This window comes from Cariama cristata, unplaced genomic scaffold (assembly GCF_000690535.1).
Source record: "Cariama cristata isolate BGI_N322 unplaced genomic scaffold, ASM69053v1 scaffold14187, whole genome shotgun sequence".
NCBI classification, from domain to species: domain Eukaryota; kingdom Metazoa; phylum Chordata; class Aves; order Cariamiformes; family Cariamidae; genus Cariama; species Cariama cristata.
This window is the reverse complement of record NW_009627161.1, coordinates 1-13,918: the sequence shown is the minus strand read 5'-3', so window position 1 is coordinate 13,918 and position 13,918 is coordinate 1. Positions and strand designations below refer to the sequence as shown.

The 13,918-nt window shown below is 44.0% G+C and overlaps 1 pseudogene; it reads right to left on the bottom strand.

Moving 5' to 3' along the window:
* Window positions 1-10,037: 10,037 nt before the first annotated feature.
* On the bottom strand, window positions 10,038-10,734 carry LOC104164872 (annotated as a pseudogene).
* Window positions 10,735-13,918: the final 3,184 nt, after the last annotated feature.

Genomic DNA, 13,918 nt, shown 5'->3' with positions numbered 1-13,918 from the left:
CAAGGAAGATCTTTTTCCTGGTAGAAGAACAAGTGAAAGAATACTTAGGCAAACTGGACCTACAGAGTTCCACGGGCCCTGATGGGATGCATCCATCAGGGAGCTGGCTGATGGCATTTTCAGAGCACTCTTGATAATCTCTGAATGATCACAGTGACTGTGAGAGGTGCCTGAGGACTAGAGGAAAGCAAATGTCAGTCCTATTTTCAAGAAAGGCACGAAGGAGCATCCAGGGAAACGCAGGCAGCTCAGCCTCACCTTCATCCCCGGGGAGATGATGGAACAACTAATCCTGGAAACCTTTTCCAGGCACATGAAGGACAAGAAGGCAATAGTGAGTAGCCAGCATGGATTCTCCAAGGGGAACTCAGGCTTGAGCAGCCTTTCTTGATGAAATTACTGCCTTGGTAGATGAGGGGAGAGCAGTGGATATTGACTACCTTGACTTCAGTAAGGCTTCCAGAATATCCTCATGGAAAACAAAGTATGGGCTTTAAGCACTGTCTCCCAGAATACCCTCATAGACAACCTAATGAATTATGGACCAGATGAGCAGAAAGTGAGGTTAACTGAAAATTGCCTGAACAACTGAGCCCACAGGGTGGTGACCAGCGGAATGAAGTCTAGATGGAGGTCAGCACCTAGTGGTGTACCCCAGGGGTCAATACTGGGTCCAATGCTGTTCAACATCTTCCCTAATGACATGGATAGTGGGGCAGAGCATACCCTCAGCAAGTTTCCTGACGATACAAAACGTGGAGGAGAGTCTGATACACCAGTGGGTGGCGCTGCCATCCAGAGGGACCCCAACAGGCCGGAGAAATGGGCTGACATGATCCTCATGAAGTTCAACAAGGGCAAGTGCAGAGTCCTGCACCTGGGGAGGAATAATCCCATGAACCTGTATATTCTGGGGGCTGAACACCTGGAAAGCAGCTTTGCAGAAAGTGTCCTGGGGATCCTGGTGGACACCAAGTTGACCATAAGCCAGTAATGTGCCCTCGCTGCAAAGAAGGTGAATGGTATCCTGTCTGCATTAGGAGAAGTGCTGCCAGCAGGTCAAGGGAGGTGATCCTTCCCCTCTATTCACCTCTGGTGAGGCCACACTTGGAGTCCTCTGTCCAGTTCTGGGGTTCCCCAGTACAAGAGAGACATGGACATACTGAAGAGAATCCAGGAAAGGACCACAAAGATGGTTAAGGGACTGGAGCATCTCTCAAAGCTCTGAGAGAGCTGGGACTGTTCAGCCTGGAGAAGAGAAGGCTTCCAGAGATCTCATGAATGTGCAGAAATAATTAAAGGGAGGGTGCAAAGAGGACAGAGAAAGGTTCTTCTCAGCGGTGCCCAGTCACAGGTCCAGAGGCAATGGGCACAAACTGGAACACAGGAGGTTCCCTCTGAACAGAAGGAAACACTTTTTACCACGAGGGTGACCAAGCACTGGGGTTGACAAGATGTCTTCCAGAGATCTCTTCCAAGTTCAGCTATTCTACGATTTCCCTTAAACATATGCAAATTAAAATGTGTGGATAGATCCCTGTGGTCTTGGCTGCCTCACTGCCAGACCTTTCACCACATACATGACTGTAGGTTGACAGGGAACAACAAATGGAAAGTTCTTGACACTAGGTTACATCTCATTTCAGGTGTTCAGAAGTGAAATGAGAATAGGATTAGCAGGTTCCCTCTGAGGAAGGAACCTGAGAAAGGAGTTTAAAGGAGACAGAGAAAAGTGTAAAGAAAAGCAGTAAGGAAGAGACTCACCTGCCCAGTTCAACTCGCACCACAGAGATGGCAGCTGAACTATGGAGTGGAATCCAGAGCAATTTAGGAGGAAAGATCTCTCCACATTCTCCACTCTCTCTCTGATGATGTTTGTATTGTCTAGTGAAAAAAACTAAAGACTACATAAACCTATAATCTCACGCTGGTATTTCTAGGAGGGATTGCTGATACACAGAAAGGATCATGCTTTGAAAGTCTCATTCTGCCCCTGGGTATTTTGACTTCCCAAAGAAAAACAGCAAAATGAAATCATACAGCATACTGCAAGCAAAGCTGATTCACAGCGATTAAACATGATTCACATCTCCCCCACCTTCCTAATGAAAAGATAGTTGCAAACAAAAAAAAAAAAAAAGAAGAAAAAGACTATGACCTAAAATTCGTAGTCACTTATATTTTACGTTTGCAATTTTGGCCAATAAGGCTGGACTGACTACAGTAGGCACTAACTGGTCCCCATGTAGCTAAAGAATGGCCTCCATGGGCCGGGACTGCAGCTATCACACACCTTCTGCTCCCACCTAAACCCTGACCCCTGCCTCTGCATCCAGCCAGGGAGCTGTTTACATTCACCAGCACCTTCACCCCTTTCCAAAATTGCCTAAGATGTGCTAGCTCACTGCACTCAGGACTTTAGCCCACAGATGGCAACAATAATTGTTCCCATGACATGGAGCTTTTCCTGGCATTGCCTCAGTCCAGGCACTCTATAAATAGTATATCAAAGGTCAAGTCAGGAGGAAAGAGAAAAAAATCCCCTGGCAATCTAAATAGGCAAAAGCCACTTCCTTTTATTTCAGCAGTTAGTGAGCCTAGGGCTGTCTTTCCACACACAAACAGAATCCATCTCTCATTTGTTTCTGAAGGATCCCTTTTTTCACACCATGAGATTTTTCAATTTTCATGTACCTTACATGCCCTTCTTACTGCAGATCATGACATTGTGTCCACTTGCTGTGGTCCCACAATCTCTGTAGATGACTACTGTGCTCACTGGAGACAGTCATAACAAATACTCAAGCTAAAGCAAGCCCACCATCACTAGGACTAGCATGTTTCGCTTTAGTGAACATTACCATTTCAGGACCATCCCAGAGAAAGCCTGAACAAGAGCAGCTTCTCCTGAAACACCTCCACTGTGTGCCTGCAGAACAACTTCACACAAAACACCACCAACCAGCTAAGCCATAGGCCTTGTCACTGGGGATAGTACAACTTGATCATCCCCCAGGCACCAGTATTTCCCAAGAAAACACAGATTTAGCTCTTATTGATTCATAATATCCGATGCAAGCACAGAGGGTTGCAGAGCTACCACCTCAGGGGGCAGAGCAAGCTGCCACTTCCCATCAAGTCAAGGTTACTATGAAAGGAGAAGGCAGAGTTCGGAGTGCGCAAGCGCTTTACTCTCAGCTTGTCTCAGTCATTTTTCATATCTTGGCACAGTGTCAGAATGCCACAACAGTTCAGCTGGGTACAGCTCATCTCAGAGACACTGACCCAATTTTCCTCAGCTCCCCCCTACACCACTTGCCTCTCTGCTGCCTGTGTTTGCCTGTCTGCTCACTGGAGACAAGTTCCACCCGGGAGGCCAGAGGAGCTGTTTCTGACAGAGTTCTAACAATAACAAATATCGAAACCAGCAGAGAAATGTGCTGGAATCATGGAGTGTCAGGGGGAGGGAGGTGAAGAAAATTAAAATGGGGAGGGGATAGACCAAGAACCAAAGAAGTTAAGAGAGAGGAAGAGGTACTGAAAAGCTCATTCGGACAATAAGGGTAGAGAGGAAATACTCCAGGAGCAAAACAAAATATAGCAAGGGGAGAGGGACCAAGAAGGGCAGTTGGAAACTTCAACAGAGCTTCATGTACCCCCAGCAGTCTTTTTAGGGAATGTGATACAGGTGATACTAACCTTTTATACTCAGATATCTTTTGGAACTGAGCTAGGACGTAAGATGACATTTAGAAGAGCGTAAAATTGCTCTCTTCTTGACTGAGACAAGTGATCTCTCTCTTAAACGGGAGTTCTGCTCCTAGATACATTGTGGGGCAGCAAGAATGACATCAGAGTATTGAAAATGAACAGAGTGTCAAAGCTGGCATTAGAGTCAAACTGGGAAGGATGAACGGACATAGCTGAATTGGAGGCCTAGGGAACACTGGATGTGCAGGGCTACAGAGGACCTCAAATGAGAATGACTCTAGGCAAAGCAGGATCAGTATGCAGTTCAGAAGAGAAGATAACTTGTATGGGCCATGCCACTTGCTTTAACTAGATAATGGAAGGCACTGCTAGAATAAGCCCTGAACCAAATCAACTGGAAAGAGGGATGGAGCTTGCAGTTACAGAGGGCACGATGATAGAAAGGATTTAATAATTGATAATATTGTAGAAATACAATTTAGACATTACTCTCTTATAATGCAAGAAAGATAGCATAATTAGAATGCAGAAAACACATTAGAAAAGAAAAATCTAAGTAACTTCTAGATAAAACACTGCTTTTTTTTTGACCCCAGAAATAAGCCTATGACTAGCTTATGGTGATAGAAAGTAATTTCCCACTGGGGCAGGCTATTCCACAGTGACTGTTACCGTGTATCTTGTGTCTTGTTCTGAACAAGGTGGGCTCAGCCAGAGCTACAGGTAAGGCATAGTGAAGCGATAGGACCCTAGTTTGCCTAGAGTTTCACAGGTTCTACAGCTGTTTAGGTGGGGAAGAGACAGTGGAAAATGAAAGAAACGTAAGGAGAGAAAAGTGTGGCTGTTGTGTTTTTTTAAATGGAAAAGCAGAACATGAAATCAACTGAGATAAAATAAATGAAGTGACTAAGAACTGTTTTTTTTGCTGAAGTGTTGATAGGAGATCAGTTGAGTAAGGGATTTTTAGGTAAAAGAGGTGGAGTTGAAGTAATTACTAGCTAGTTATGTATTGGAAGGACTGCCAGGGAATGGGCTGTGTGGAAAAAAAAAAGGCAAAAGAAGAGAGAAAAGATTTGGGCAGAGGAAGGATGGAACATGAGTAGAGAGCAACCGCTGGACACAGGAAAATCAGCAAACTACTTGAAAAGCACCAAAATGTATGTGCATGTAGCAGAATAAGCCTGGAGAAGCTGATGAAAGGAATAACACATAAGGAAAAAATATAAATAGGTAATCTAGCACATGGCACCAAACATTATTATCAACTGTGAGTTTACCTTGAAATTAAAGCTCTTACTCAGGAGAGGCTAAGACACTGGGTTCGTTCACTTTAAAGAAGAGAAGGGTGGAGGAGGAGGAACTTAACGGCTGGCATCGGTCACTTAACGGGAGGATATGAAGAAGGTGTAGGTACAAGGTGGTAGAACATGAGACAACAGACACAAGTTGTAATAATCTCTTATTACATCTTATTAAAACCTCCTTCTATATAGGAAAAAGAAATTTCACCATGGGTGTCATCAAACATTGGAACAGTTGCCCAGGGACATTATGGAATTTTCATCTTTAGGAATAATGAAAACTAGACTAGGATAGGCCTTGAGTGACCTAACCCAATTTGGTCCTGCTTTGAGCATGGGGTTGGAGCAGATGACTTCAACAGGTCCCTGCAATGTAAATTATTCTATGGTTTTAAAGGAAGCATCTTTTAAGTGACTAAAATTTGAGAAGAGCTTATTGTGTATAGTTTTTTGCTAATAGTATAGGCATATTTTTAGCAGACTGCTGAAGTTTATGCTTTTTAACATAAATCTTAACATTTCCTTAGCTTCACACACTGAAAAAGGTTTGTCCAGGCTGGTGAGGAAGGGCATCTTTTAATAATACAAAAATGATCATGCAATATTCTTCCCAAGTGAGCCCTCAAACAGCTGTGTGCACAGTCACTAGCTCCTGTAGTTATCAGTGATGCAGAATGTGATTCCTTCTGCCATCAGAAGGGACTACATACAGCTACAGGACATGGGCAATTTTACGGAATCCTCTTCTCCATTCGACTTCTTCATACACCCTTGCACCCTACAGAAGAAGGGCCAACTACAGCTGCTACAGAAGACAGGCAGACCTTTTGCTTCATTAATACTCTCGGAAACACCCAGGGAAAGAAGAGAGAAGAAGAACCTGTGTGGTGGGTTAACCTTGGTAAACAACCAAATCCCACCCAGCCACTCTCTCACTCCCCCTCTTCAGGAAGACATAGGGAGATAACAGGATGAGAAAGCTCATGGGTAGAGATAAAGACAGGGGGATTGTTTACCAATTACTATCACAGGCAAAACAGACTTGGCTTGGGGAAAATTAATTTAATTTATTGTTGATTAAAATAGGTTTGGGTAATGAGAAAACAAAAAACAAACATTAAAACAACACCTTTCCTCGCCCATCTCGCAAGCTCAACTTAACTCTTTTCACTCCAAACTCTTCTATTCCACCCAAGCATCACAGGGTAGGATATGGAGTGTGCAGTTTCTCTCTGTCACTCCTTCCTTCTCACCCTTTTCCCCTACCCCAGTGTGGGTTCTCCACGAGCCACAGTTCCTTTCAGAAATACCCATCTGCTCCGGCGTGGGCTCTTCCACAAGCTGCAGAGAATATCTGCGCCAGTGCCTTGAGTACCTACCTTCCTCCTTCTTGGACCTTGGTGTTCCCTCTGCTGTTTCTCCTCCTTTTTGTTCCCTTCTCCTCTCTCTGGTTGATGTTTTCTGCCCCTTCTTAAATATATTTGTACAGAGGTGCCACACATGTAGCTAATGGGCTCAGCTCTGTCCTGTGCTGGGTCCGTTGTGGAGCTGTCTAGAAAAAGCTATGTCTGGCATGGGACAGCCCCTGCCCTCTTGTCACAGAGGCCACCCCATAAGCCCCCACCACTACCAGAACCTTGCCACGTAAACCCAATACACTGTGATACCCAACAAGGGGATCAGCAGTCCAGGTCCAACAAGGGGACTTCAACAAGGATGCATAGACCTGTCCTCAGTCGCATGATTAAAATAGCTCCCTCCACTTCATCCTTTTCTAAATATGGTTTCATCTATGTTTTTCTCCTATAGTCCTATGATCTTCTCTCCCACAGACATCAAAGCTGGATAAGGGGAAAAGAGTCACTCCTCTGAGCTACAGAAACAGGAGGTGGGTAGATGGACGGTAACTGCAGATGCAGGAGGATACTGATGCAGTAATGGCACATTTTCAGTGGCGTGGGACAAACATCATATTGGATACTGCTATGGGACTGACTAGAAAAACCGACATGGAACTTGATTGGCAGAACTGACTTGGAATTAATTTGTATTTGGACTTGAAAGCAAAAAATTATATAAACTCTGCATTATTAAATTAATAGTTCTATTTCAGTGATTTTTCAAGCTAAGAGCTCACCTTACTTCTTCATTCAGATGTCAGCTTAGCACTTTATCAAGTAGTCATTTCTCTTTTTTCTCCACATTGTCATTTTTGAAATATTTTTTAAAATGTCTCAGTCATGAATTCCAAGTGCTACTTGCAAAAGCATCCGGTAACTTTAATCCCATGCGACTTTTAGCTAAAAGGCGATGATAAGCAGTGGGCAGTGAATCCCAAGAAACACATTATATTATAAAATTGTTTGTGGGGATGGAACCTGGGAATAACTGTTTTCAGAATGAACCTGAAGATCTGAGAGAAGACTTGGGAGAACAGCCAATTAGTCCAGAATTTTTGGAATCAGTGGCCTAGGACGCCTTAATCATCCAGAACTTTCCGTTTCTGGCCTTCTATGTGGAAAAACACTTAAAAGTTACAGGAAACCTTGCAAGGCAAGGCACCCTGTGTGTATACATCTAAAGAAAGAAAAGGATGTAAGGTCCCAACCTTCCTTTTGCCTCTGTAAACTGCCATTCTCCTTTCTGACAGTTCAGCATGTGAAAAAGTCTACTTGAATAAAGTCAAAAGTGAATCCCATCCACACCACATCCCACATCACCTAGAGGGCTTATTAAAGGATGCTGTTTCACTCTTCTATTTAACTGGAGAAACAGGCCATATAGTAGAAACAGCAGGCAGTCTTATGAAACTAATGAAAGGAAGTATCTTAACTCATGGTAAGGGGCAGAAAAAAAAAAAAAGGGCTTTCTATCTATCTGCTCAGAATGGTTCTTGTCAGATTCTTTGTTCTAAATAAGGAGGTAACAGCTGGTCGAGGCAGGAATCCACAGGCTTCCATATGGTGAGGGGGAAGGCAATGCCCACACGCTCTTCTGCTAAAGTATAAGAAGGAAACTTGCTTTTCCTTCCTATCCTTGGTTCATTCTTCAGTCTTATCAAGAAGAGCTCTCTGCAGTACGATCAGCAGAAATCGGCCCTTGGGCTTTTGCTCTTGTTCTGTATTTCATACAGAACACTTGCAACTCCGTATCACAGTGTACTTCTGCTCTTCAGAAGGGAGAACATACAGAGGAGAAGTCCTGGGAAGGACTCCACGCAAGGAAACGCCAAGCAAGGGGACAAACTACACTAGCTGAATGTGGCTCCATTCAGACAGGACATCAACATATTGTTAGCAGGAGAAGAGATCAGGAATGGCGATCAAGCCAGAGGAGTTTATGAGAAACACGAGGAGAAAAAATATCTTCTAACATTAAGGTTCATTATTTGGTTGTCTTTTGCTGTTCTAAGCTGCTCATGGAATCTCAGGAACTAAATGATGGGAACAACGTTTTGTATTTTGATACACTGTCATTATTTCAGTTACTCCTTAAAATATTTACCATTTTCACCTATCTCCAGTTTCTATGATAATGGGGTTGCAAGGGAGTATCAGCTTTCATTGAACGCTACAAAAAAGGGAAGATAGTTTTTTCTTTTTAAATCCCTATTTTTATTCACCAAGCCTAATTTCCATATTTTTTGAGTGCTTAAGACTACTATCTGATACTAAATTATTGACTGGCAGTTTACCTGGATTATGAACTAGTCATGCTACTGATGCAGACAACAAAGTTAGTGCCATACAGAGTTGCTCTGTCCGTCTGAGCTTTCTGTCTCACGAGCAGCACTACACGAATGTAGTTACATTTCTTTCAGGATGAGCAGGATAAAAAGGTGCACACATTTTAATCATTCTCAAAGCTTAAATAAATAAAAAGCACTTACCAATTTTAATTGCTTTGTAAGTCTCCAGCACAATGAACTGTATTTTAATAAAGTCGTTTTGCATGACCCCAATCACTTCATGAAATAGGAATTTAAGGTAATGTATTGACAACCATTAACTATCCGTTGCATTTGCACTTGGTGTTAACCAGAATATTTGTACTGTCAATGTCCCAGTCGACCTCTTATTTGAATAAATTACAATCCAGCTTTAAAATTGTGTCTGCAGCCAAAACTGAGTTCCACATGACATTTATTTTTTACAGTACTAAGTATGCTGCAGCAACATTCTACATTGCTCAGGGATCTTGATTAGATGCATATTAAAACCAAGGAAGCACATTACATACACAAAATTATACACATTACACACAAAATTATACAACCAATATAGGCAGTTTGGTCTCATGGACTGTCTTAAGCTTGAGACAGGAAGACAGTCATGACATTAGACTGGGTGTTCAGGCTCGGCAAGATTTTGGCCCAATACCATTACTGGGTGATATGTAATTTATTCTACTTCCTTCTACAACCATTTCATAGAAAATACCATGAGCCCCAGGGCAGAGGGCACAATAGGGGTAATGATAATACCATTACGACTGTTTTTCCTTAGCAAGCCAGGCTTATAGATCCCTGTTGCGTGTTCCCTGTCCCACGACCAGGCTGCTGCCATTTCCCCTTTCTTTTTTTTATCACTAGTTTCAACATCACTAGCAAAAGGGCCCAAATTAGTTAGGATGATAGAGTGTATTACCTCTGGGCTCAGCTCTACTCCATGTGGCATCTCTCCTCTAATGCTGTTGCCTCTTAGTAAAGAAGCAGAACTATGTTAGATCTGGCTAATTACAACTCCTGCTAATTCTGTATATGTAGCCTAACAGGCTGTCTCTGGTGGGAGCTTGAACTAAGGCCTGAGTGGAGCTTCCTACCACATTCTTACCACCAAGAAGCGCTCACTCCAACTCCAGTCTGAGGTGCTAAAAGTGTCGGAAGAGGCTGCTAGTAAGCATTCTCTGCGAGAAATTATTTAATCTCCTAGCTCTGTGAACTTTTGGCAAATGCCAAATACTACTAATACAGAGAACCAACAAAGAAGTGGCTTCCCAAGAAGTGGGGAAAAAAGCGTCTCTCACCTTGGCAGGCTCGTTCATCATCAACAGGCTGGTAGCCAGCCTTGCAGGTGCATCGTCCAATGGCCACCATCCACTCCCCTTCTCCATTGCAGTGCAACCGAACACCTGAAGACCCAGTCGTGCTTGTCTCTTCAGCATTTGGTACACACGTCCCTAGTGACTCCACCAGTGAGGTCCTCTCCCCTCCAGCAAAAGTTTCATGGAAAGAGGCAAATCCTTTCACCACAGCTGGGCACTTGTAGAAAAAGACTTGGACTGCCACCAAGGACATGCAGGCTCCCGAGTCCTGGAAGGCCAGGTAGAAGCCATGCTTGGTGAGTGGCCCAAAGCTACGTACTTTCACATTCATTTTTACCACCTTCCCAGTGCTGTCCACTTGGGAAAAGCTTTCATCAGCTGCAATAGTATCCACTTTGGTCCAGGGGCCCTCATGCCACTCTGGCAGCTCCTGAGAGGCTATGTCAGCCTCTGACTGGTGGTAGTAGAGTGTGAAAGTCTCCTTGCAAGAAGAGGCCACAGTGCGCATGCTGGCACAGTCTCTCACTGAGAAACGGAGGCGGACGTGGACTCGGTGGGCTCCGCGACGCTCTATGAAGTGAGTACGCAACCAGTTATTCTGACCTGGTTCAGCCACGTTACAGACTTCAAAGGTTCGGATCAGGCGCTTCTTGTCATCCAGGACACTTACCTCATCCCACTATAATGGATATACGAGAGAGAAAAGGAAGAAGAAATAGTAAAATAAAAACTGGATTCAGTGTTCAACTGCACCAAAAATACGGGACATGCCTTCTTCTTCCCCTCCCTTCTCCTTGCCATGGATGTGACAAGACTTGAACCTGCTGATGGCATGTGCAGTATAGCACCCTAGAAAGGACAAAGTATGACCCTGTAAAGAAGAGCTGTTAAAGCTTGCAACTAAGAACAGAAAATATAGTTAATGCAAACCTGTCCCATGGCATTGAGAATCTTAAAATCAGAGGGTCATACTTTCTTCCCTCCTATTTCCCCACCTCTTGTCTCCAGAGACAAGACTCACAACACAAACAAATGAGACAGAGAAACAAAACAACGTTCTTCAGAGAAAACATTAAAGCAGAAGTCCCTTCTACCCAGGTTTATCACAGTTGAAGCTGTGCTCTGCCACCTCTGATGCACATAAGCCAGCTCAGCATGGCCACTATGGGGGCAGCTCCAGGACCTGTTTTGTGCTAGGAGGAAGGCACAAGGGAGGGATAAGGAGAAGTGGAAGCAAGTTACTGCACAAAGTTGTAAGAGAAACCCCTCCTTACCCTCTCAACTAGCTTTACAGAATGAGGCCCTGGGTATGATAGACGAAGTGCATTATGACATATATGAGAAGGAAGCTGTGCAAGCACTCTTGCCAAGGTCAGGTAGATCAATTCCTTGCAACAAGACCTGCATTAAGAACAGTGCTGAGAAGAAACAACAGCAAGTTATGGTCATTGGTCACTCCCTCCTGTGCAAAATGGAAGCACCCATTTGCAGACTGGACCATCTTTTCAGGGAAGTTTGCTGTCTCCCTGGGACCCAGATTAGGGATGTCACCAGATGATGGAAGAGCTTAGAACAGCCTTCAGACTATTATCCGCTCCTGCTCTTTCACGTAGGTACTAATGACGTTGCAACAAAAAGCCTAAGGTCGATCAAAAGAGATTTCAGGGCCCGGGGAAGAATGCTAAATTACTCAGGAGCACAGGTAGTGTTTTCCTAAATCCTCCCAATATAATAGGGAGAGACCTTGAAAGAAACAGGTGATGCCAGGATATCAATACTTGGCCCCAGGATTGGTGCCTCCACCAAAACTTTTGGTTTTATAACCATGGAAGAGTCTTCAAGGCACAAGGTATGCTGGGGCCTGATGGGATCCATCTGTCCCAATGCACGAAATGTGTCTTTGCTTGTAAGCTGGCGGGACTGATTGAGAGGGCTTTAATCTAGAATCAATGGGGGAAGGGGACACCAACAGGAGAGCTGAAGGTAAACCAAGGGTTTGCATGGCATTGCCTGGGGGTGGCCATGCTAGGGGGAACATTTAAACTGCTCCTGGGAGCACTGATAACATTTGAAATGCTTGTACACTAACGCCGCAGTATGAGAAACAAACAGGATGAACTGAAAGTGTCAGTCAGTTCCCAGAGCTACGATATCATTGGTATTAGTGAGACTTTGTGGAATGACTCCACAATTGGAGTGCTGGGATGGAGGGCTACAGGCTGTTCAGGAGGGACAGGCAGGACAGGGGAGGTAGACAAGTTGCACTGTACATAAGGGAGAAGTTTGATGGTACAGCCCTTAAAGCTAGTGGTGACGTGGCTGAGAATCTCTGGGTGAGGATTCAGTGGGTGGAAAACAAGGGGGATGCTGTAGTGGATGTCTACTACCAATCGCCCAGGCAGGATGTTAGCACTGATAAATTATTCTATAGGCAATTAGGAGAAATTTCTGGATTGGTAGCCCTGGTCTTTATGGAAGATTTCAACTTCCCAGACATCAAGTGGGAATATCATACTGCTGGGATGAGCAAGCCTAGGAATTTCCTGAAGTTTGGGGGAGAAAACTTCTTGTCACAAGTACTCAGTGAGCCAACTAGGAAAGATGCCCTCCTAGACTTGCTATTTGTGAATAGAGAAGGATCTGTGGGAGATATGATGGTAGGCAGCTGTCTTGGCCACAGTGATCACAAAATGATTGAGTTTAAAGTTTTTGGTGAAATAAGAAAAAAAGACAGCAGAGTTTCTACCCTGGATTTCAAGAGAGCAAACTTTAAGCTATTAAGGGAGCTACTTGGCAGTATCCCCTGAAATCTACTTTTGAGGGCCTACAAGTCCATAAGTGCTCATCACTTTTTAAGAAACACCTTTTAGAAGCACAGAGGCAGGCAATTCCAGCATGTTGGAAGTCAACCAAGTGGGACAAAAGACAATCTCGGCTGAACAGGAAACTTCTCGTGGAGCTCAAGAGCAAAAAGAAATTGTACGATCTCTGGAAGCAAGGTCAGGCTTTGCAGGAATATTACAGAGGTCTGGTTCCTTCTGCAGGGAAAAGATACAAAAGGCCAAATCTCAATTAGAGTTGAAATTGGCCAGTGTTGCGTCACAAAACAAGAAAGGCTTTTTTAAGTATGTTAATAGCAAGAGGAAGTCTAAAGAAAAAATTGGACCAATACTTGTTCCAGATGGTCACTTGACTAATAAGGATGAAGAAAAAGCAGAGGCATTCAATGCGTTTTTTTCCCTCAGCCTTCAATAATACTGATAGACCTTGGGCTACCCAGTCCCCTGAGTCAGAGGACGATGAATGCAGCAACAGTGACTTTCCGTCTGTGAACACTGAAATTCTAAGGGACCAGCTGTATCAGTTGAATGTTCACAAGGCCATGGGGCCTCATGGAATTCATCCCAGAGTCCTGAAGCAGCTAGCAGATGTTACAGCAGGTCTTGGGAGTCTGGGAAGGTTCCTACTCACTGGAAGCTAGGCAATGTTATTGCAATTTACAAGAAGGGTCTGAGGGAAGATCCAGGAAACTACAGACCTGTTTGTCTAACCTCAATACCTGGAAAAATTACGGAGATCATACTGGGTGCTATTGAAAGGCATTTAAAGAATAATGCAATCATCAGGCACAGTCAACATGGGTTCACAAAGGGAAAGTCCTGCCTAGCTAATTTGATATCCTTCTATGATAAGGTCACCTGTCTAGTGGATGAAGGGAAGGTGGAGGATGTAGATTTTCTGGATTTTAGTAAGGTTATTGAGACTGTTCCCCACAGCATCCTTCTGGATAGGTCGTCCAGCTGTGGGATGAGCAGGTACACAGTGCGCTGGGTCAAGAACTGGCTGAAGGGCAGGGCTCAAAG